Below are 22,854 nucleotides of genomic sequence, written 5' to 3' on the forward strand. Positions count from 1 at the left end.
ACCAAACCGCTCAGAACCGCTCGGTTATCTTAACCACTTAATTAAGGAGAAATTTTGAAAAACTGGTGGAGTTCCCCTTTAAGGCTGAGTGTAAACCTGGCTAAAGAGCACATGGGCCCTTTAACTGTGTCAGCTAGTGAAGCGCTTTGAACTGCAGGATTATACACACTTAGAAAATAGGGTTCTTCAAGGGTTCTTTTGTAAACAAAAAAGTGGTCTATATAGAACCATAAACACTCAAAGATCCCTTAGCACGACTAAAGGGTTCTTTGCTGTGTGAAAGGGTTCCTCAGGTCGTTGGAGTGTTCTGTATAAGGTTCCATATTTCCTTTTGAAAACGGTTCTATATATAGCACCCAAAGGGTTCTGCTATTGTTACAATATCGAGAACGTGTTTTGGTGCTGTGGAGAACCGTTTTTCAGATTTGAGCATGAAATGGTTCTACAGACCTAAACAGAACTATTTATACGGCGCTGAATAAATATTGTTTTTTGATTGATTGATTGATTGATTGGCTGATTGATTGATTGACGGGTTGATTGATTGATTGATTGATTATGTCAAAGCGGGGAGATCGAGGAAAAATATATGGTCTGTTGGTTGAGGTCAGGGTCAGGGTCAGGGGGCAAGAGGTCAGCAGCGTTTTGACAGCCGTACAGAAACAACTAGTGTGTGCGTGGCCGTGCAGTGGAGGTGGGCGGGGAGGAGGAGGGGGGCTGGTTGAAGGGGGGGTGGTCTGCTGCTTCTTTGGGCTTTGTGTCATTGGTTTAGCAGAGCCAAGACCCCGCCTTGATGAAGAAACGGAGAGGTGGAAGGGAAAGGAAGGAAACGGGGAGAGAGAGAGAGAGAGAGAGAGAGAGAGAGAGAGAGAGAGAGAGAGAGAGACACACACACACACACACACACACACACACACACAGAGAGAGAGGGAGAGAGTGAATATCCTCCCAAACACTCAAACACTCCTACTAAACCCTTCTACTCCTCCTCCTCCTAAACCCTTCAAACCGTGGACGAAAACAGAAGCATCCCGTCGTTTCTCGCTCCTCTTCCTCCCCTTCCTCCTCTTCCTCCCTCTCTCTCCGCTGCTTTTCCTCACGGATACGTTAACTTTCCCTCTCGGCGCGTCAAGTGAGCGAGTAGAGGGAGCGAAGCCACCGCAGAAGGGACGACAGGCGGCGGCGATGCTCCTCCTGAGCGCCTGAAACTCCATTCCTCCCAACTTGCCTCCGAACGTCTCCCCGCCGAGGTAAGAGCGAGCTGCTCGCGGAGTTCCGGGGGCTTCGCGGTTGATCGGCGAGGTTATTGTGCCGTTTCTGAGGCTCCGTCTCTCGACATGGCCATGTGTTTTCGTCCCCTCGCTGCGCCACGAAGCCGGAGAGAGGGACGAGGACATTTTGTTGCCCTTTCCTTTCCTTTCTTCCCTCCTTCCTCTGTTTGTGGGTGAGCGTGTTTCTTTTCAAGCCCACCTAACGTTATCAGTCCAAACAGGCTTGTCTTTCTCATTACTGGCTTCCCTCGAGGCAGCCGCGTTGCCTCCTCTCTTCTTTCCTTTCCTCTCCTCTCCTCTTCTCCTTTCCTCTCCTCTCTCCTTTCCTCTCCTCTCTTCTCCTCTCCTCTTCTCCTTTCCTCTCCTCTCCTCCTTTCCTCTCCTCTCTTCTCCTCTCCTCTCCTTTCCTCTCTTCTCCTCTCCTCTTCTCCTTTCCTCTCCTTTCTCCTCTCCTCTCCTCTCTTCTCCTTTCCTCTCCCCTCTTCTCCTTTCCTCTCTCCTTCTCTCCTCTATTCTCTCCTTCTCTCCTCTCTCCTTCTCTCTTCTCCTCTCTTCTCCTTTCCTCTCGTCTCTCCTTCTCTTCTCTCCTCTCTTCTATTCTCTCCTTCTCTCTTCATCTCTCCTCTCCTCTCCTCTCTCTGCGTTTAAAGACTGCTTTCCCAGTGTTTCTGTGTCTCCAGAACCACCATGTGCGGCTACTCGGGTGATTTTCTCTCAGCCGCGTTGAGTTCAGTGTGCTAGATAACAAGCCCAGTCTGAGGGTGGTCGCCAGCGCGCAGTGTTGTTCTAGTTTGATCCAGTTTACCAGCGCACTTGGGCTCATTCGTCCACCTGCACTTCCCAGAATGACCCAGCGTGCTGGGAATAGTGTTACTAGCTGATTTATCCCAACTCCACCATTTCCACGTTGTGTTTGTTGTTGTCCACCACAAGACTGACCACAGTGGGTTGTGTCTTGGTGCAGTGCTCCAGCTATGCTATGTTGTCCTGTGAAGTTAGGATTACATGCTGGAGTGTGATTCACTCTACACTGTTAAAAATCAGGGTCCAAACAGTGTAGATGTTCCCTCAGAGGTTCTCCGGTGGTTCTAAGGTCTGATTGTCTGATTGTCAGAGGAATCAGGTTCTCCAGGTGAAAAGTTGGTATTTGTTCCTTTTCATAACCGAATGTTTTAAAACAGAGCAGTAGAGTAAAAGCCTGGAGGCGAGGCGAGGCGGGGTGTGTGGAGTCAGTCCAGCTTAGAACAGATCATTTCAGTGGGTTATGGTTCAGTTATGTTCCCTGACTGGGTTCTGAGATGGAGCCTTGAGGGGTGGACTCCAGTGACAGGACGGGAACTGACCCAGAGACAGTCTAGAACCTTTATTTCTGAGAGTGAAGGACTACACGGCTCTAGTCGGTGGTGTAGCATTGGCTGGATCTGATTTATTGGCGGTCTGTTAATTGGTAATGATGAATAAAGATGGGCTGCTGTGCTGCTTCTATTCTAATTCCTTCCAGATTTCCTTATAAATGAGTGGCTGGGATGTAAACGGAGTCATTCAGAGTGGTCTGGTGTGAAGCGCTTCATTGTAGAGACCCATTTGTTTATGGTGGTGGGGATAGGAACCGATGTCCACCATGCAAATCCATTTTGTTTACCACCAGTGAGCCTGCACGTGTCTTCTGAGCTTCATATGTAGTGTTGACGCTGGTAAAATAGTGGATCGTCTGAAAGAGCGTCGTTTCTGTGGGGACCCTCATGCCTCTCGTACCTCTCGGTCATGAATGAGCGTGTTTGAGAGAACGAAAAGAGCGTAATTAGTTCTGTTTAGGATTTAGTCCAGTGCATTTTGTAAAAAAAAGACAAAAATAATTGTAGTTGTAGGTTTTTTCTTCTTCTTCTTCTTCTTCTTCTTCTTCTTATTATTATTATTATTGTTATTATTATTGTTATGGTTGTTATCATGTGTCTTATATTTGCCCCTGCGGCTTCTATTTTGTCTGTTCCTACTTAAATCTCGGAAAAACAAAACAGGTGACATACGTGATGTATTGAAAATGTCTTGGAGTGTTGTGACGTCGCATTGTTTGCCATGTTGGCCACCCCCGGTCTCGGGCACCAGCGGTTTTGTAACCAGTTCATGTAGGAACTTTCTGTGAGGAGCTTTTAGAGGGGGACGTCTGGTTCCCATCACCACCACTGTGAGCAGCTCTGACTTAGTAAGTTTCTCTAGAACGGAGCGTTTCACACCAAACCGCTGTGTTTACACCTTAAACACTTAATTATCCAGAATTTAGAAAAATTGGTGGAGTTCCCCTTAAAGGCCAAGCGTGAACCTGCCCAAAAGCATATGGGCCCTTTAACTGTGCCAGTTATTGAAGCGCTTTGTATTAGAGTTTTAAACAACATTAGAAAAATTGTAGGTTCTTCAAGGGTTCCTTACTCAAGGCAATGGTTCTAGATAGAATCACGAAGACTATTTCACGATTTCATTTGAGCTACTTCATGCCTTAAAGGTTCTTTGCATGGTGAAATGGTTCTTTAACCTGAATAGACTTTTAACCATTTAATAAAGCAGAAAATGTGAACGGGCTGATCCCTTTAATGTTATTAAAGCTAGAAATGCACATCGCCAGTGGCTCATCCTGATAAGTGACATCAAACACGATGTAAACAGTGTGGATTCAGGAGGGATTTGGGTGGAGTGGACCGACTTTGGCCACTTTTGACAGTGTAACCAAGTCAATGCGGCCTCATGTTGTTCCCCTAATGACCACGCTTTACTCCCAAGATCTCGTTGTTGGCAGCCGTGTGTGGCTGGTGCACTTGTAATGCTGAAATATCAGCCTTTTGCGTCCGTCTGTGCAAGAAGTCACGGCGATTACGCCAGAGAGACGTTAGCCAACAGCGGATTATGGAATAACAAAAGAAATGCCCAGCATTGTCCAGCAGTGGGCCTTATTAGGAGCAGTGTGGTATGAATAACATCTCAGCGGTCTGACCCCATACTAGTGGATAATGCGCCAGAGGAGATGATTGGAGATTTAGATTGATTGATTGGAGCGTGCTGAATGGAGCGCAGCCTTGGGGAGAGCAGCTTTTGTGCGTACGAGAGGGAGAGAGGGAGAGAGGGAGAGAGGGAGAGAGGGAGAGAGGGAGAGAGGGAGAGAGGGAGAGGGAGAGAGAGAGAGGGAGAGAGAGAGGGAGAGAGAGAGGGAGAGAGAGAGGGAGAGAGAGAGGGAGAGAGGGAGAGAGAGAGGGAGAGAGAGAGAGAGAGAGAGAGAGAGAGAGAGAGAGAGAGAGAGAGAGAGAGAGAGAGAGATACAAACGAGCACATCTTCACTGTGGCAGTGGAGTCAAACTATTACAACACTGGTGGCCCAGGTTAGGGCTGGGCGATACCACTCAAACTCATCATGATATTTTCCACATTCATAAAGGGAAATTCCACTGATTTTTCAAAATTCCTCTATAATTTAGTCTGTGAGGTGTGAACAGAGGTTCAGATGTCTTTACAGTGGTGGTGATGGGAACCAGGCGTCGCCATGACTACAACACAGATATAGACACTTTATTTACCATCCAGAACCACCAGAGAACCTACACGAGTCTTCTGAGCTTATATGGAATGTTGATGATGGAAAACAGTGGAAAATCTGGAATAATGAGTTTTCTTTGGGGACTGTTTGGCCTCACAGCGCCCTGCATGTCTCCCTCCACCATGATTTAGCGTTTATTAAAATATCGTGAAATGATGTCGTGTTATGACGGCTGGGATGGGCTCCAGCACAACGGATGGACGTCCTGTTATGTACAGAGGGGGACGTCTGGTTCCTATCACCACCACTGTGAACGACTCTGACTCCGTAGTTTCTCTCGAATGGAGCGTTTCACACCAAACCGCTCTGAACGACTTTGTTTACATCTCAGACGTTTAATTAAGCGGAAGTCGGTGACGTTTCTCTGTTAATGAAGTTAATGAGGCTGTTCTTCCTGATACAGCTCGTTATAATTAGACCGTTTTGTTTTCTTCTCTTGAAAACACAACAAAGAGAATCTTCTGTGTGTTTGAATCTTTTTCCTTTTCTAAACCATCTGAAGCGCCCAGTGGTTGATGAGCATCACAGGTCACTGTTATTGTTATTCGTCAGTGCTGCTGAAGCTAAAAATCAATATGTGTGTGTAGCTCCAACACTAGTCTATCAGTGGAGATGATGTCTCGCCTCGGATTCAGCGGCGCGACTGAGATCATCCCGGCCGAGAGCGCGGGGGGGGGGGCCTGGGGGGGGCCTGGGCTGGACGATGGTGAGCTACAGATGTGCTCTCCCTCGGACATCTGCGTTTTCTTCTGCCATTGTCAAGGAAACATTTAAGATGGTGGACGGCTCAGCGCAACAAAAGAGCCCTTGTCAGCGCTGACCATTAAGAACGTCCAGTCACGAGAGAAATATAGTCTCCCAGGATGCTGTGTGTGTGGAAGGGAAGGGGTTCTCTCTCTCTCTCTCACTCTCTCTCTTTCTTTTTCTCTCTCTCTCTCTCTCTCTCTCTTTCTTTTTCTCTCTCTCTCTCTCTCTCTCTCTCTCTCTGTCTCTGTCTCTGTCTCTCTCTCTCTTTCTTTTTCTTTTTCTCTTTCTTTATTTCTTTCTTTCTTTCTTTCTTTCTTTCTCTCTCTCTTTCTCTCTTTTTCTTTCTCTCGCTGTTTTTCTTTTTCTCTCTCTCTGTCTTTCTCTCTTTCTTTTTCTCTCTATCTCTATCTCTCTCTCTCTGTCTCTCTGTGTCTCTCTCTCTCTCTCTCTCTCTCTCTCTCTGTCTCTCTCTCTCTCTCTCTCCTTCTTTCTCGCTCTTTCTCGCTCTTTCTCTGTCTCTCTCTCTCTCTCTCTCTGTCTCTCTCTCTCTCTGTCTCTCTCTCTCTCTGTCTCTCTATCTCTCCTTTCTCTCTCTCTCTCTATCTCTCCTTTCTCTCTCTCTCTCTCTCTCTCTCTCTCTCTCTCTCTCTCTCTCTCTCTCTCTCTCTCTCTCTCTCTCTCTCTCTCTCTCTCTCTCTCTCTCTATACCTGACTAGACGAGACTCATTCACACGTCCTCCAGGAAAGCCTGCTTCGGTCACTAAGCCGTTTGTGGAATTATGATTATGATCTTCGTTTTTTTTCTTCCTCCTTTGTAAATGATGCCTATCAACTTTGATGCCTTACCTTTTGTCCTTAAAAGGAGAAGAACGGTAGCGTGGGAATCCTGTCGGTATTGGCCGATAGCTGATTAAAGGGAGATGATCATTGCTTAAGCCGATATCTGCTGATGTATTTAAGCTCCAGGATGTTTAGGGGACGTTGGGTTACTGCAGTAAAGCATCTATATAGCATTAGTTTTACTGTACTGGCAACACTTACAGAAATAAACGATATATTTCTCTCGTGCTAATGTAGGCAGTCTCTTGGGGCCAGATGTGGCCAGATGACGGCAACATCTGGGAGCAAATGTGAGAAACTTTGGGTGGGAGTTTTTGACTGAAGCCCAGCTGCACTTGCTGTGAGCCGGTCAGCTGTGCTGTAGAAACAAGACGTGATTAAAGTGATATCAGGTTGGATTTTGGGACATAAACAGCTCAGAAACCATAAAAAACGTTTAAAATGACTTGCATGCCCTGAAAAGCCTCTTTGGCTCAGATCTCTTTGAAACGCTGTCGAATCTCTCTGAGTTTTGGTGGGAGGCCCCGGCTGGGACATGTGGCGATGTGGCCAGAAACTCGGGCTGCTTGACCTTCGTTAACAACGTAAAACGCCCATGTTGAAATGGGCTCCGTGTTAGGCTCCCTGCGCTTTAATGCGGGGGGCTTCTGTGCGAGGGTCTGACCAGCGCAGCTGCATGTCTCTAAACCGAGAGCAAATCCAGCGCCTCGTAAAGGCGGGAAGTCAAAGTAGGAACGATGCTGAGCTCGTTAGTGTTGACAGATGTGTGAACAGCACATGGATGTAAACCGGCATGCCTGAAAACTGCAGCGCAGAAATGTATAATTTATATAAATATCTAAAAAGTGAACTTTATCTCTTGTAATTGAAAAGCAGTCGCACTAGCTGACGAGAGTTTTGCGTTAGTTTGCTTTGCTTGTGATCGTGATTGTACGCTGGATGTTAAAGAGCAGGGGTTAGAGGAATTGGGGGCGGGGTTTAGAGGGGGCGGGCCACAGTCCAGTTGAACAAGCTGTCTCCAGATGGCTGTTCTCATTATGGGATGACGTCCCTGTCCCCAGCTTCTACATTTTATGGATATGCACATGTAAAATATTGCGTGTTGCTCTGAAATATGACTATTTATTGTTATAATGATAAATATGCCTTCCTGAGCGCATTCATCAGTATTTAAATACGCACCTCAACTGCATGTTTCATTACAGAAAGAGCAGAATTGGTCCTGTTCAGCTGGATTTAGTGCATCATTGTGTTCATCGTTTCTCACAGAATGTTTTAAATGTGAAAACATATCGAGCGTTAGAAAGTGCGTATTGTAACTTGTAAAAAATGTAATTAATTTTTTAATAAATATTTTATTTTCAAGGTTTCTTCTCAAATTAAGTATGTAAAAAAGGAAAAATACCTTCATAGGTTTAGTGATCATGAAGCAGCTCCGTGCTGAAGCTGGTGCTTTGGGTGTCTTCATCTTCCACACTCAGCTTCATGTTCATCAGAGGGTGTTTTTATGGAAGGACGAGGATTTGATTGGCAGTTTTCCCGTCCAAACTGCTGTTAAAGTCACGAAGGAAACTCTTGGCCTTTGGCTTCATCCTCAAGCCTGACCTGTCGCTGGATACGGTCACTGATACATTTGGTGGTGTTTTCCTCTAAACAAACCTGCGTAGACTTTAATGTGTTTGGGTTTGAACAAAGAAAACACGGTCGTTTGTGTTAAGGATCGGAGTTGATGCCACATGTGGAGTCATAATGAAAAGTTAGCTGAGTGTTTTTTGTTGATTATGAAAGTAAGTTAACTCGTCGTCTACAGAGAGCACATTTCTGCATGTTGTTAAAAAGACATACTAGCCTGTGCAAAGGTTACGGCACATTTTATGTTTTACACCAATCAGCCAGAACGTTCTGACCACCTCCTCATTTCTACGCTCACTGTCCACTTTATCAGCTCCACTGACCGTATAGCTGCACTCTGTAGTTCTACAGTTACAGACTGCTGAGTCTGATCCACTCGTACCAGAACAACACACACTAACACACCACCACCACGTCAGTGTTGCTGCAGTGCTGAGAATGACCCACCACCCAAACAGTACCTGCTCTGTGAGGGTCCATGGGAGTCCTGACCACTGAAGAACAGGGTAACAGAGTATCAGAGAAACAGATGGACTACAGTCTGTAACTGTAGAACTACAGAGTGCAGCTATACAGTAAGAGTAAGGAGCTGATAAGATGGACAGTGTTATGCCTCATTGTTTTCCAGTATGTTAAGTTTGGCAAATAACTTGTGTCCAATTTCTATTTATTTCATTTTTACATAGAAAATCAACAAAACATCATTTGACCAGGGGAGTTCAAGCTGTGCACACAACTCTGTGGAGGACGAAGGTTTTAATGGGCTTGTTGATTCTGGCTTATTCAGCCAGGATGTTGGTAGAGAGAGAAGGGGAGAGGAATAAATGGCTCCTCTGAAGACGCAGGGGGGACCTTGTTGCCCAAAAGCATCGTAGCGTGAAGATCATCTGAACTAATTAGCAGGAATGATTCTCGCCCTGCCTCCCTACCTTTTTTCGTGCCGTGGTGCGTTTGGGATTCTCTCTGTAGTCCTCAGTTCTCCTGCTGGCTAATGGGGCTTTTTGCCGTCTGCTCCCACCTTGGCCGTCGTCTGCAGGCCTCGGATCGTCACATGGGGTCCTCAGGTGTCCCCCTGCTAGCCTTTGCACTATTTATCAGCCCTCTGTCATCACATGGCTTTATTCTTCTTTGGCCTAGTAACCCACCTGCTGGATCCAGTTTCAAAATGCTCTCCCGCTGGCGGCCAGTGTGAGCGCGAGAGCATGGAAACCTCTAATGAGTGAGTTTCTGAGCATGCTGTGGATATTAGTATGAAGAAACCTGACCAGCTGCATGTTAGGTACTGCACTCAACCTAATTAGATGTATGTGAAGAGTTAAATAAAGGTTAGTGTTCATTGTTTTTGATGGTATTTTTTAAATACGGCACTGCGGGGGCACTGTGTCTGTTGCTTATCATGAATGGCTTCAAATATTATGATATATTTTTGCTATATTACCCACTCAATTAATTGTCAGAGTCAAACATTTATTAATATTGATGCTTAATTCACTAGACAGCTCTCTATCATGTTCATATGATCCACACAGTCGCTCTGACAGACTGTAATACACTACAGGAAGCGTAGGGGGCGATACGGCTTCTACTGCTTCATTTAAAAAGCTCTATAATGTTCATATGATCCACACAGTCGCTCTGACAGACTGTAATACACTACAGGAAGCGTAGGGGGCGATACGGCTTCTACTGTTTCATTTATAAAGCTCTATAATGTTCATATGATCCACACAGTCGCTCTGACAGACTGTAATACACTACAGGAAGCGTAGGGGGCGATACGGCTTCTACTGCTTCATTTAAAAAGCTCTATAATGTTCATATGATCCACACAGTCGCTCTGACAGACTGTAATACACTACAGGAAGCGTAGGGGGCGATACGGCTTCTACTGTTTCATTTAAAAAGCTCTATAATGTTCATATGACCCACACAGTCGCTCTGACAGACTGTAATACACTACAGGAAGCGTAGGGGGCGATACGGCTTCTACTGTTTCATTTATAAAGCTCTATAATGTTCATATGATCCACACAGTCGCTCTGACAGACTGTAATACACTACAGGAAGCGTAGGGGGCGATACGGCTTCTACTGTTTCATTTATAAAGCTCTATAATGTTCATATGATCCACACAGTCGCTCTGACAGACTGTAATACACTACAGGAAGCGTAGGGGGCGATACGGCTTCTACTGTTTCATTTAAAAAGCTCTATAATGTTCATATGATCCACACAGTCGCTCTGACAGACTGTAATACACTACAGGAAGCGTAGGGGGCGATACGGCTTCTACTGTTTCATTTAAAAAGCTCTATAATGTTCATATGATCCACACGGTCGCTCTGACAGACTGTAATACACTACAGGAAGCGTAGGGGGCGATACGGCTTCTACTGTTTCATTTAAAAAGCTCTATAATGTTCATATGATCCACACAGTCGCTCTGACAGACTGTAATACACTACAGGAAGCGTAGGGGGCGATACGGCTTCTACTGTTTCATTTAAAAAGCTCTATAATGTTCATATGATCCACACAGTCGCTCTGACAGACTGTAATACACTACAGGAAGCGTAGGGGGCGATACGGCTTCTACTGCTTCATTTAAAAAGCTCTATAATGTTCATATGATCCACACAGTCGCTCTGACAGACTGTAATACACTACAGGAAGCGTAGGGGGCGATACGGCTTCTACTGTTTCATTTAAAAAGCTCTATAATGTTCATATGATCCACACAGTCGCTCTGACAGACCGTAATACACTACAGGAAGCGTAGGGGGCGATACGGCTTCTACTGTTTCATTTAAAAAGCTCTATAATGTTCATATGATCCACACAGTCGCTCTGACAGACTGTAATACACTACAGGAAGCGTAGGGGGCGATACGGCTTCTACTGTTTCATTTAAAAAGCTCTATAATGTTCATATGATCCACACAGTCGCTCTGACAGACTGTAATACACTACAGGAAGCGTAGGGGGCGATACGGCTTCTACTGTTTCGTTTAAAAAGCTCTATAATGTTCATATGATCCACACAGTCGCTCTGACAGACTGTAATACACTACAGGAAGCGTAGGGGGCGATACGGCTTCTACTGTTTCGTTTAAAAAGCTCTATAATGTTCATATGATCCACACAGTCGCTCTGACAGACTGTAATACACTACAGGAAGCGTAGGGGGCGATACGGCTTCTACTGTTTCGTTTAAAAAGCTCTATAATGTTCATATGATCCACACAGTCGCTCTGACAGACTGTAATACACTACAGGAAGCGTAGGGGGCGATACGGCTTCTACTGTTTCATTTAAAAAGCTCTATAATGTTCATATGATCCACACAGTCGCTCTGACAGACTGTAATACACTACAGGAAGCGTAGGGGGCGATACGGCTTCTACTGTTTCATTTAAAAAGCTCTATAATGTTCATATGATCCACACAGTCGCTCTGACAGACTGTAATACACTACAGGAAGCGTAGGGGGCGATACGGCTTCTACTGTTTCATTTAAAAAGCTCTATAATGTTCATATGATCCACACAGTCGCTCTGACAGACTGTAATACACTACAGGAAGCGTAGGGGGCGATACGGCTTCTACTGTTTCGTTTAAAAAGCTCTATAACGTTCATATGATCCACACAGTCGCTCTGACAGACTGTAATACACTACAGGAAGCGTAGGGGGCGATACGGCTTCTACTGTTTCATTTAAAAAGCTCTATAATGTTCATATGATCCACACAGTCGCTCTGACAGACTGTAATACACTACAGGAAGCGTAGGGGGCGATACGGCTCCTACTGTTTCATTTAAAAAGCTCTATAATGTTCATATGATCCACACAGTCGCTCTGACAGACTGTAATACACTACAGGAAGCGTAGGGGGCGATACGGCTTCTACTGCTTCATTTAAAAAGCTCTATAATGTTCATATGATCCACACAGTCGCTCTGACAGACTGTAATACACTACAGGAAGCGTAGGGGGCGATACGGCTTCAACTGTTTCATTTAAAAAGCTCTATAATGTTCATATGATCCACACAGTCGCTCTGACAGACTGTAATACACTACAGGAAGCGTAGGGGGCGATACGGCTTCTACTGTTTCATTTAAAAAGCTCTATAATGTTCATATGATCCACACAGTCGCTCTGACAGACTGTAATACACTACAGGAAGCGTAGGGGGCGATACGGCTTCTACTGTTTCGTTTAAAAAGCTCTATAATGTTCATATGATCCACACAGTCGCTCTGACAGACTGTAATACACTACAGGAAGCGTAGGGGGCGATACGGCTTCTACTGTTTCATTTAAAAAGCTCTATAATGTTCATATGATCCACACAGTCGCTCTGACAGACTGTAATACACTACAGGAAGCGTAGGGGGCGATACGGCTTCTACTGTTTCATTTATAAAGCTCTATAATGTTCATATGATCCACACAGTCGCTCTGACAGACTGTAATACACTACAGGAAGCGTAGGGGGCGATACGGCTTCTACTGTTTCATTTAAAAAGCTCTATAATGTTCATATGATCCACACAGTCGCTCTGACAGACTGTAATACACTACAGGAAGCGTAGGGGGCGATACGGCTTCTACTGTTTCATTTAAAAAGCTCTATAATGTTCATATGATCCACACAGTCGCTCTGACAGACTGTAATACACTACAGGAAGCGTAGGGGGCGATACGGCTTCTACTGCTTCATTTAAAAAGCTCTATAATGTTCATATGATCCACACAGTCGCTCTGACAGACTGTAATACACTACAGGAAGCGTAGGGGGCGATACGGCTTCTACTGTTTCATTTAAAAAGCTCTATAATGTTTGCCCTCTTTGAAGGCGTCTGATCCCTAAATGTAACTAAAGCCCAGCAGTGAGGAGCTGAACTTTCCCCTCCTCTGCTGTCCCTGCAGACGGGCAGGGTCGCCTACAGAGCGGCGCTAGGAGCTGTTAATGAAGTGATGCTCTTTTATTCAGAGGATGATCTCAACCACTGCCCTGTAGCTCAGTAACAAGGGGCAACACTCCAAAACAAGGGGTAGGGGTAAAAAGGAGAAATGGGACTGGGCCTTAATGTGGCTTCCACTTTGGTGTTTATGGGTCTCTCCCTATTGGAAGAGATCAGAGTCTGGTGTTGTATGAGTGGCAAAATCTTCTCAGGGTCTTTCTGTTGAGGAGTTTGGGGGAACTGTCAATGATGGTAACAGTAAAACATGAAGTTTAGAAGAAAGTGTGATAGTTATGTTGGTAGATTAACTGAAGAATAGATGATATGCAGCCCCAGTTTGTGTGACCAGGCCTGATCTCTGGATTTGGTGCAGCGCTACTCCTGAATCATTCGTGAAACGTTGCAATAGTGATTCATGCTTGTGTGACCTCGCTGCTCGCTCGACTGCCCAAACTGCAGAGATGGGTTTTTTTCGTCGGCTTCTATGGTGGCACGAAGTTTCATAAATAGTCTCACTGACTTTCATTGTGTTTTCTCCTGGCTCTCCGCTCAACTCACGACTCCCGTGGGTCTTACGGGAGTTTCTGAAACCCCTGTAAGGATTAAAACAATGTAGGGAGGTGAGCTGACTGATTCGGGGGGATCGCACAGGCTTCGTCACGTTTCACTTGCCTTGAGAGAGAGGGAGAGGAGGAAAGCGAGGGGGTCAGTTTGAATGTGTGCTTTTAATTAGTCTCTGTAGACTCTACTCTCTCTTACCTCCTCACACTTCTTTTTTTTTGTGCTCCTTCAAAAATGTCTGGAGTGCAACCGCGGCTGTCTCCTCCACACAAGGGAAGTTCCACGCTCATTATCCGGCAGTTCAGGCAGGATTGATTGGATGGAGGCCGTGGCTAATCGCTGGTGACGCCTCTGCTAAACAGCGAGGTAAGGGTGTAAACTGAGGAAGACAGGCTGCCCTCAGGTTAGCCTCCTGCTTAACATGAGCCATGAAAGGTTGAGAGAGAGAGAGAGGGAGAGAGAGAGAGAGAGAGAGAGAGAGAGAGGGGGAGAGAGAGAGAGAGAGAGAGAGAGAGAGGGGGAGAGAGAGAGAGAGAGAGAGAGAGGGGGAGAGAGAGAGAGAGAGAGAGGGAGAGAGGGAGAGAGGGAGAGAGAGAGAGAGAGAGAGAGAGAGAGAGACAGAGAGACAGAGACGGAGAGACGGAGAGAGGGAGAGAGGGAGAGAGAGAGACGGAGAGAGGGAGAGAGGGAGAGAGAGGGGGAGAGAGAGAGACAGAGAGAGAGACAGAGAGAGACAGAGAGAGAGAGAGACAGAGAGAGAGACAGACAGAGAGAGAGACAGAGAGAGAGAGAGAGAGAGAGAGAGAGAGAGAGAGAGAGAGAGACAGAGAGACAGAGAGACGGAGAGAGGGAGAGAGGGAGAGAGAGAGACGGAGAGAGGGAGAGAGGGAGAGAGAGGGGGAGAGAGAGAGACAGAGAGAGAGACAGAGAGAGAGACAGAGAGAGAGACAGACAGAGAGAGAGACAGAGAGAGAGACAGAGAGAGAGAGAGAGAGAGAGAGAGAGAGAGAGAGAGAGCTTTCACTGTCATCAGTTTCTCGCTTTCCCTTCTCTCAGCCATTTCTCTTTCCTAAACATGCTCATGCTCTGGACCTCACCACGCCTGTTGGCCTTCAGCAGCTGGAGAAGTGGCTCAGGCTTCACAAGAACTAATCTAACGTGCTTGTAGATCATGGTATCGGTTAGTCTCGTCTGTTTGTTCTCCTTTCCTCTCTCGGTGGCTCCCTCGGAGAGGCCTCATGGCTTGTTGAAGTGAGCTGTGAGTAGATGTCTGTAGAGGATCAGTAGCTTCAAAAGGGATGAACGATATGGCCACATTGTAGCATCTCAGTACTTGAAGGTGTTTTATTGACTGACGTGCATCACAGTTTTGTTCTGTTGTGACGCCCGTCACAGGCCTGTCCCGGTGATGGTTAGAGTTACCGTGGTAACAGTGCCCAGTGACGGTAGGAAAAAGCTGTTCATTTATTTATTTCATAAAAAAAATCCACAAGGCGACAGCAGTATTCCCACATAAACGTAACTGAAGGCATGTTTTCCTACATAAATCCCATGATTATTGTACCAAACAGTTTTCCACGCAGTGCAATTGAAACGATAGCCGTCTCCGTATCGAACTGAAGTTCTAAGGCTCAACAGATTATAAAAGACTGGCCGTCTCACAGTATCTGACTGTTTTTGGGCGGTAGAAATATTGGGGATCCACACTAAACAATTAGGGATCACGCACTACTCAACTTCGAAGCTGCTGCTGAACCAAACGGACCTCGCGCAAACTCGCGCAAGCTCGCGTGACTAGGAGACGCAAGTAAACAAACGTGAGCCGCTGCTGTTTTCTCTGCCAGTAAAGAAGCAGCAGGTAAAGGTGTTTAATGAGGATCATAGATTTAAAAATGTGATCAGTTGGCATTTTTAGAGTTTTAATGTGCATAAAGTCGATTTACATGAGCTCATTAAAAATCTTTTCTCTATTTTTTCTTGCTGTATTCTGTTTTCATTGGCTGTTGCAGGAGTCTGTTCAGATTGATTTACACTAGATTTCACTCTGAGTCTGTGTCCCTCAAACTCGACTCGGTTCTCTCTTCAGCCGTCCACTCTGACTGACCCAAAAATCTGCAGACTAGAGCCGGCCAGCTCAGATTCAGCCAGACTGAGAATCAAAAACTGGGGTAAAAGTTGTGTTGAGTAACCGCGGCTTCAGTGTCAGTTTGTCACAGAATTTCTCCTCTCTCACGCTTGACGACAGGGCAGAGAGAGAGAGTAACACACTTAATGAGCTTGGGCTACGAATAAGAACTCAAACTCCCAGAACTCCTCAGGTCACATGACGCAAGCAGAGCTGAACTCGCTGGACTGGGCGAGTTTGAGCTTTTATGTGTAGTGGGAGAGTAAACTGGGGACTGGAATGGCGTTGAGAAGCTCCGACTCGGTGAGAGCTGGAGAAATTCTTCACTACAAACTGGCAGCTGGTCTGAACATTATAGACCTGCCTGTGTTTCACACGCAGCTCCTCTGTCTCCGCTCTGCGGCTCAGGCCGTGTTCATGCACATCTCTTCAGCTTTCTCTCTGCTCTTCCAGCTCTCTGATTGGCTGCTGTTTGAGTCACTCACTGAGTTCATCTCTGACCTTCTGACACTACAGGACTCGTGAACGTTTGATCATTTCGGGGGGTCTGCGGTCGCTTCAGAGTTGAACCGGAGGGCTAAAGATTGACTCGTTTCTTCTCTCACACTAACAAATCATCTGTGTTCTCGGTCGCTTCCGACTGAGCTCCCAACCTGGAAAATCGCTTCGGATTATGAAAATTTTCACAAGGGGCAAATCGGTCTTAAAATCGCAGACAGTTGTGTAGCGTGAGCCCAGACTAAGGTTGTGACAACAGGAAAGGCCGCTAACTTTATCAGTGATTGAGAAGATGGAGAAATGATGGATGGCTTATACGTACTTGGATCAGTACCTGACTGAAACTGATCCAGCACTCCATATAAATCTGACCAAGATTGGCAGAACAAGGCTAAACGAGCTCAAAAGATGATGCTGCAACAATATCCACAAAGATCAGAATTGTCCAGTCTGTGGTCTTCTCTGTTTGTTTTATTTTATTTTTTTTATGGATGTGAATTCTAGACAATAAACAAGCGAGAAAGGAAAAATCGTTGCTGCCTTTGAGCTTTGGAGTTGGCAAAGAACTCTTTTTTAAAGAACCTTGAACTGCAAGGAAAGCAGACGAATGGATCCCAGACCAAATCAATCCTCACCTCTCACTCGAGTCCCAGATAACCAGACAGAAGCTCTTACTTTGGACACATTCTGAGAAGAGCCTGTTAATCCGAGCAGACCATTAGGCTTGGTCAAAGAGGCTTGGTCCAACCAGCTGGAAGATGGATGGATACAATCTGAGGAATCATGAACCAAACATTTAGAGGTCTTAAATCCTGAAGTCATAGATCAGATTCTTCTAGAAATGCAGGTGCGCTGGTTAAACATGCTCATCGCTGCAGGCAGATATCATGCCTGAACACACTGCTGCCTCTATTGTGTAGTGGGCATTTTAGGAATCCTCACATCAGAGTTTCAGACTGAAAAACCGAGTAAAGTGCGTCTCAGCTCTCGTTTGTCAGGCGAAAGAGGGTGAAATGGCTTCAGAGAGCAAAGCAGGCTCAGACGGTAAAGTGACGTTGGCAATTCTGTGTTTTCTTACTAGCTCTGTTATGTTTTCATGGCTAAATTTTAAAAAAAGACAGCTTTTAGTGACCTGCGCTGATTCGCTTGTTTTATTTGGTAAAGGTTAAGACTTGATTCACATGCTGTTGCTGTTTCTCCCATGTTTGCTTCAGTTTGAGGGACATTCAGACCCCCCAGTATGGTTTACCGTGGTTATTTGTCACCCAAGCCGAGCCTGTCACATCGACATTTTAGCTGACGATTAATTGCCGCATAAAAATTGCTATTAACAAGCCCCCCCCCCCACAATTGTGTGCAGATATTAAAGCCTGCCGGGGCCAAATTGGCTATCCAAAGTTCAAATAAGCAAACACTGTAGGTAAAATAGGTAAAAGAGTTGGTTTTTCGGAGTTCAAAACGGGTTATTTTTTTGATGCATGGTTTCCATGTGTGGACTGAGGAGTGAAGTGGACCTCTTGGTACTTTAGCAATGAGTGTGTTTACATGTACTTAGTAATCTGATAACTGCAGAAAATCTGATTTGTCCATAATCCAATCAATGCGCTTACGTGCACTTGTGTAATCAGATAATGGGGAAACTCATTGCATGGCTCCTTGAGTCAGGCAGTAATCAGATTTCTGCTTTAAAACCGACCAAAAGACTCTCAGAACGCAAGGTGACGTAAATGTAACGTGAAGCTTCAGGCAGTCACTCTGCATTGTGCCGCTTTACCTGAAAATATGAACAAACATCATCTAACAGATGCAGAAAATGAAACTATGGCCCTATTTGGCTTGAGTGGTTAAAGATGATGAAAGAAGGAAGGAATTTTGTGTGTTTCAAGCTTTTGTTTGGTTCCAGTGTCGCTCCAAAAGTGTCTCACTGCGTCACGCGGCGACTCTGCTCGCTTATTTCTGGTACCGCTGTCTGTTTTCGCACATGCTCAGACTGAGAAATCAGAAAGAAATCAGAGTGAGAGCTCAGACTGAGAAATCAGAAAGACATCAGAGTGAGAGCTCAGACTGAGAAATCAGAAAGAAATCAGAGTGAGAGCTCAGACTGAGAAATCAGAAAGAAATCAGAGCGAGAGCTCAGACTGAGAAATCAGAAAGAAATCAGAGCGAGAGCTCAGACTGAGAAATCAGAAAGAAATCAGAGCGAGAGCTCAGACTGAGAAATCAGAAAGAAATCAGAGCTAGAGCTCAGACTGAGAAATCAGAAAGACATCAGAGTGAGAGCTCAGACTGAGAAATCAGAAAGAAATCAGAGCGAGAGCTCAGACTGAGAAATCAGAAAGAAATCAGAGTGAGAGCTCAGACTGAGAAATCAGAAAGAAATCAGAGTGAGAGCTCAGACTGAGAAATCAGAAAGAAATCAGAGCGAGAGCTCAGACTGAGAAATCAGAAAGAAATCAGAGTGAGAGCTCAGGCTGAGAAATCAGAAAGAAATCAGAGTGAGAGCTCAGGCTGAGAAATCAGAAAGAAATCAGAGTGAGAGCTCAGACTGAGAAATCAGAAAGACATCAGAGTGAGAGCTCAGACTGAGAAATCAGAAAGACATCAGAGTGAGAGCTCAGACTGAGAAATCAGAAAGACATCAGAGTGAGAGCTCAGACTGAGAAATCAGAAAGAAATCAGAGTGAGAGCTCAGACTGAGAAATCAGAAAGAAATCAGAGTGAGAGCTCAGACTGAGAAATCAGAAAGAAATCAGAGTGAGAGCTCAGACTGAGAAATCAGAAAGAAATCAGAGTGAGAGCTCAGACTGAGAAATCAGAAAGAAATCAGAGTGAGAGCTCAGACTGAGAAATCAGAAAGAAATCAGAGTGAGAGCTCAGACTGAGAAATCAGAAAGAAATCAGAGTGAGAGCTCAGACTGAGAAATCAGAAAGAAATCAGAGTGAGAGCTCAGACTGAGAAATCAGAGTGAGAGCTCAGACTGAGAAATCAGAGTGAGAGCTCAGACTGAGAAATCAGAGTGAGAGCTCAGACTGAGAAATCAGAGTGAGAGCTCAGACTGAGAAATCAGAGTGAGAGCTCAGACTGAGAAATCAGAGTGAGAGCTCAGACTGAGAAATCAGAGTGAGAGCTCAGACTGAGAAATCAGAAAGAAATCAGAGTGAGAGCTCAGACTGAGAAATCAGAGTGAGAGCTCAGACTGAGAAATCAGAGTGAGAGCTCAGACTGAGAAATCAGAGTGAGAGCTCAGACTGAGAAATCAGAAAGAAATCAGAGTGAGAGCTCAGACTGAGAAATCAGAGTGAGAGCTCAGATTGAGACATCAGAGTGAGAGCTCAGACTGAGAAATCAGAAAGAAATCAGAGCGAGAGCTCAGACTGAGAAATCAGAAAGAAATCAGAGCGAGAGCTCAGACTGAGAAATCAGAAAGAAATCAGAGCGAGAGCTCAGACTGAGAAATCAGAGTGAGAGCTCAGACTGAGAAATCAGAGTGAGAGCTCAGACTGAGAAATCAGAAAGAAATCAGAGTGAGAGCTCAGACTGAGAAATCAGAAAGAAATCAGAGTGAGAGCTCAGACTGAGAAATCAGAGTGAGAGCTCAGACTGAGAAATCAGAGTGAGAGCTCAGACTGAGAAATCAGAGTGAGAGCTCAGACTGAGAAATCAGAGTGAGAGCTCAGACTGAGAAATCAGAAAGAAATCAGAGTGAGAGCTCAGAGTGAGAGCTCAGACTGAGAAATCAGAAAGAAATCAGAGCGAGAGCTCAGACTGAGAAATCAGAAAGAAATCAGAGCGAGAGCTCAGACTGAGAAATCAGAAAGAAATCAGAGTGAGAGCTCAGACTGAGAAATCAGAAAGAAATCAGAGTGAGAGCTCAGACTGAGAAATCAGAAAGACATCAGAGTGAGAGCTCAGACTGAGAAATCAGAAAGACATCAGAGTGAGAGCTCAGACTGAGAAATCAGAAAGACATCAGAGTGAGAGCTCAGACTGAGAAATCAGAAAGAAATCAGAGCGAGAGCTCAGACTGAGAAATCAGAAAGAAATCAGAGCGAGAGCTCAGACTGAGAAATCAGAAAGACATCAGAGCGAGAGCTCAGACTGAGAAATCAGAAAGAAATCAGAGCGAGAGCTCAGACTGAGAAATCAGAAAGAAGTCAGAGTGAGAGCTCAGACTGAGAAATCAGAAAGAAATCAGAGCGAGAGCTCAGACTGAGAAATCAGAAAGAAATCAGAGCGAGAGCTCAGACTGAGAAATCAGAAAGAAATCAGAGCGAGAGCTCAGACTGAGAAATCAGAAAGACATCAGAGCGAGAGCTCAGACTGAGAAATCAGAAAGAAATCAGAGCGAGAGCTCAGACTGAGAAATCAGAAAGACATCAGAGCGAGAGCTCAGACTGAGAAATCAGAAAGACATCAGAGCGAGAGCTCAGACTGAGAAATCAGAAAGAAATCAGAGCGAGAGCTCAGACTGAGAAATCAGAAAGAAATCAGAGTGAGAGCTCAGACTGAGAAATCAGAAAGAAATCAGAGTGAGAGCTCAGACTGAGAAATCAGAAAGACATCAGAGTGAGAGCTCAGACTGAGGAATCAGAAAGAAATCAGAGCGAGAGCTCAGACTGAGGAATCAGAAAGAAATCAGAGCGAGAGCTCAGACTGAGAAATCAGAAAGAAATCAGAGCGAGAGCTCAGACTGAGAAATCAGAAAGAAATCAGAGCGAGAGCTCAGACTGAGAAATCAGAAAGAAATCAGAGCGAGAGCTCAGACTGAGAAATCAGAAAGAAATCAGAGCGAGAGCTCAGACTGAGAAATCAGAAAGAAATCAGAGCGAGAGCTCAGACTGAGAAATCAGAAAGAAATCAGAGCGAGAGCTCAGACTGAGAAATCAGAAAGACATCAGAGTGAGAGCTCAGACTGAGAAATCAGAAAGAAATCAGAGCGAGAGCTCAGACTGAGAAATCAGAAAGACATCAGAGCGAGAGCTCAGACTGAGAAATCAGAAAGACATCAGAGCGAGAGCTCAGACTGAGAAATCAGAAAGACATCAGAGCGAGAGCTCAGACTGAGAAATCAGAAAGACATCAGAGCGAGAGCTCAGACTGAGAAATCAGAAAGACATCAGAGCGAGAGCTCAGACTGAGAAATCAGAAAGAAATCAGAGCGAGAGCTCAGACTGAGAAATCAGAAAGACATCAGAGCGAGAGCTCAGACTGAGAAATCAGAAAGACATCAGAGCGAGAGCTCAGACTGAGAAATCAGAAAGACATCAGAGCGAGAGCTCAGACTGAGAAATCAGAAAGACATCAGAGCGAGAGCTCAGACTGAGAAATCAGAAAGACATCAGAGTGAGAGCTCAGACTGAGAAATCAGAAAGACATCAGAGTGAGAGCTCAGACTGAGAAATCAGAAAGACATCAGAGCGAGAGCTCAGACTGAGGAATCAGAAAGAAATCAGAGCGAGAGCTCAGACTGAGAAATCAGAAAGAAATCAGAGCGAGAGCTCAGACTGAGAAATCAGAAAGAAATCAGAGCGAGAGCTCAGACTGAGAAATCAGAAAGAAATCAGAGCGAGAGCTCAGACTGAGAAATCAGAAAGAAATCAGAGCGAGAGCTCAGACTGAGAAATCAGAAAGAAATCAGAGCGAGAGCTCAGACTGAGAAATCAGAAAGACATCAGAGCGAGAGCTCAGACTGAGAAATCAGAAAGACATCAGAGCGAGAGCTCAGACTGAGAAATCAGAAAGACATCAGAGCGAGAGCTCAGACTGAGAAATCAGAAAGACATCAGAGCGAGAGCTCTGACTGAGAAATCAGAAAGACATCAGAGCGAGAGCTCTGACTGAGAAATCAGAAAGACATCAGAGCGAGAGCTCTGACTGAGAAATCAGAAAGACATCAGAGCGAGAGCTCTGACTGAGAAATCAGAAAGAAATCAGAGCGAGAGCTCAGACTGAGAAATCAGAAAGACATCAGAGTGAGAGCTCAGACTGAGAAATCAGAAAGACATCAGAGTGAGAGCTCAGACTGAGAAATCAGAAAGACATCAGAGTGAGAGCTCAGACTGAGAAATCAGAAAGACATCAGAGTGAGAGCTCAGACTGAGGAATCAGAAAGACATCAGAGTGAGAGCTCAGACTGAGGAATCAGAAAGAAATCAGAGCGAGAGCTCAGACTGAGAAATCAGAAAGAAGTCAGAGCGAGAGCTCAGACTGAGAAATCAGAAAGAAATCAGAGCGAGAGCTCAGACTGAGAAATCAGAAAGAAATCAGAGCGAGAGCTCAGACTGAGAAATCAGAAAGAAATCAGAGCGAGAGCTCAGACTGAGAAATCAGAAAGAAATCAGAGCGAGAGCTCAGACTGAGAAATCAGAAAGAAATCAGAGCGAGAGCTCAGACTGAGAAATCAGAAAGAAATCAGAGTGAGAGCTCAGACTGAGAAATCAGAAAGACATCAGAGTGAGAGCTCAGACTGAGAAATCAGAAAGACATCAGAGTGAGAGCTCAGACTGAGAAATCAGAAAGACATCAGAGCGAGAGCTCAGACTGAGAAATCAGAAAGACATCAGAGTGAGAGCTCAGACTGAGAAATCAGAAAGACATCAGAGTGAGAGCTCAGACTGAGAAATCAGA

The 22,854-nt window shown here is 45.2% G+C and overlaps 1 protein-coding gene across 2 annotated transcripts in view; it reads left to right on the forward strand.

The window, feature by feature from the left end:
- Positions 1-895: 895 nt before the first annotated feature.
- ctbp2l (C-terminal binding protein 2, like) overlaps positions 896-22,854 on the forward strand; it is a 187,979-nt gene continuing 166,020 nt past the window's right edge. Inside the window, exon 1 of one of the 2 annotated variants that reach the window (XM_037544299.1) lies at positions 896-1,250. The gene's annotated coding sequence lies outside the window, so the exon portion shown is untranslated. The remainder of the gene's footprint in view (positions 1,251-22,854) is intronic. The other variant, XM_037544302.1, reaches the window with a different exon arrangement.

Source organism: Pygocentrus nattereri, chromosome 13 (genome assembly GCF_015220715.1).
Source record: "Pygocentrus nattereri isolate fPygNat1 chromosome 13, fPygNat1.pri, whole genome shotgun sequence".
Taxonomy (NCBI): domain Eukaryota; kingdom Metazoa; phylum Chordata; class Actinopteri; order Characiformes; family Serrasalmidae; genus Pygocentrus; species Pygocentrus nattereri.